The sequence below is a fragment of the Nannospalax galili genome, unplaced genomic scaffold, assembly GCF_000622305.1.
Source record: "Nannospalax galili isolate Female #2095 unplaced genomic scaffold, S.galili_v1.0 scaffold1077, whole genome shotgun sequence".
NCBI lineage: Eukaryota > Metazoa > Chordata > Mammalia > Rodentia > Spalacidae > Nannospalax > Nannospalax galili.
This window is the reverse complement of record NW_008340429.1, coordinates 906,863-909,020: the sequence shown is the minus strand read 5'-3', so window position 1 is coordinate 909,020 and position 2,158 is coordinate 906,863. Positions and strand designations below refer to the sequence as shown.

General features: G+C 43.6%; 1 protein-coding gene across 1 annotated transcript in view; it reads right to left on the bottom strand.

The window, feature by feature from the left end:
- LOC103736064 (protocadherin beta-5-like) overlaps nucleotides 1–2,158 on the bottom strand; it is a 101,557-nt gene that overhangs the window by 72,436 nt on the left and 26,963 nt on the right. The gene's annotated exons all lie outside the window — the stretch shown is intronic.

Below are 2,158 nucleotides of genomic sequence, written 5' to 3'. Positions count from 1 at the left end.
ATTACAATCCACGTTTCTGCAACTGGTCACGTGGCCTAAGTTGGTATTTGTAACTCCGTTCCTCTACTACCCATTCTGTATTTCCTACACCATCAGCAAGCACCTCTGCAGGTCTTGGCTCTTTCCCTGGAGGAGTGACCCACACTTTCATCCCCGAAGGGCCTTGGGGCCATTTGTTGTCCTGTCTGGATTGGGTTGTTGCAGTTTCCCTTTGACCTTAATCATGGGATATGGTAACACCAAAAGTTGCCCTAAGAAATCTCCTGCCTTCCAGATATAATAATCTTCATTAGCTCCATTGTGGAGAACCAGTCCAATTTCCCCCTGGTAGTCTGGGTCAATTACCCCTCCTACTACTCTTATTCCTTTCTTAGCTTGCTGACTTAAGGGCATCAGAAGCCCAAAGTGTCCATGGGGAAGTCTTAGCTTCCAGTTCAATGGAATGTTTGTTGTCTCTCTTGGAAGAAGCACTCCCTCCTCTGGAACCAAAACATCCAAGCCAGTAGAGTGCAAAGTCGAGGACACAGGAAACAAAAATTTTCGTAGAGGGTCAGATAACACCCAGCTCATGATGGGCAGCTCCGGTCTCATGGTGGCCCATTGTCAAACATTCAGTTTCCACTAAGGCCCAATAGCAGGCTAAGATCTGTCTCTCAAAGAGAGAGACATCTGTCCACAGATGAAGGCAAAGCCTTACTCAAAAATCCCAATGGCCTCTGCTGTGATTCCCCTATGGGGACCTGCCAGAGACTCCAAATAGCATCTTTATCTGCCACTGATACCTCAAGCACCATCGGGTCTGCTGGATCATATGGCCCAAGGGGCAGAGCAGCTTGTACAGCAGCCTGGACCTTTTGAAGGACCCTTTCCTGTTCCAGGCCCCACTCAAAGATAGCTTCCTTCCGCACTTGATATATGGGTCTAAACAGGCCCACTAAGCGTTGTGTTTCTTTCTTGGTGGAGGGAGGGGCCAAATGCAACAACTTATTCTTCACCTTAGAAGGAATGTCGCTGCATGCTCCACACCACTGAACTCCTAGAAATTTCACTGAGATAGAAGGCCCTTGAATTTTGGTTAGATTTATTTCCCATCCTCTCTATGCACATATTCTTAATCAACAAGTCCAGACTGTCTGCTACCTCCTGCTCACTGGATCCTATCAGCATAACATCATCAATATAGTGGACCAATGTGATATTTTCTGGAAGAGTCAGGCAATCAAGATCCCTTCGAACCAAGTTATGGCACAATGCTGTAGAGTTAATATACCCTTGAGACAGGACAGTAAAGGTATACCGTTGGCCTTGCCAGCTGAAAGCAAATTGCTTCTGGTGGTCCTTATGAACTGGTATCGAGCAGAAAGCATTTGCCAAATCAATAGCTGCATGCCAGGTACCAAGAGATGTATTAATCTGCTCGAGTAAGGACACCACATCTGGTACAGCAGCTGCAATCGGAGTCACTACTTGATTAGGTTTTTGATAGTCAACTGTCATTCTCCATGACTCATCTGTCTTCTGCACAAGCAAAATAGGAGAGTTAAAGGGAGATGTGGTGGGAATCACCACCTCTGCATCTTTCAAATCCTTGATGGTAGCACTAATTTCTGCAATCCCTCCAGGGATGCGATACTGTTTGACACCCAGGATTAGCCATCACAAATGTCATGGGGATTTTGATGGGCATTGCATTGACTCTATGAATGGCTTTTGGTAGGATGGTCATTTTCACATTAATTTTTCCAATCCATTAGCATGGGAGGTCCTTCCATCTTCTGGTGTCTTCTCAATCTCTTTAAGGATTTAAAATTTTCATTTTCAGAGGTCTTTAATGTATTTGGTCAGGTTTATTCTGATATATATATATTTGCAGCTATTGTGAAGCGGAGTGCTTCCATGTGCTCTTTCTCTGATTGCTTGCTATTGATATATAGAAAGGCTACAGACTTTTGTAGATTAATTTTGTAGTCTGCAGCTTTACTGAACGTGTTAATAATTTCTAGGATTTTTCTGGTGGAATTTTTGGCCTCTCAGATACAATATCATATCATCTGAAAAAATGGATAATTTGATCTCTTTTTTCCCAATTATTACTCCTTTAATTTCCTGCTCTGGTCTTATTGCTCTTGCAAGAGTTTCAAGCACTATGTTAGAGAGA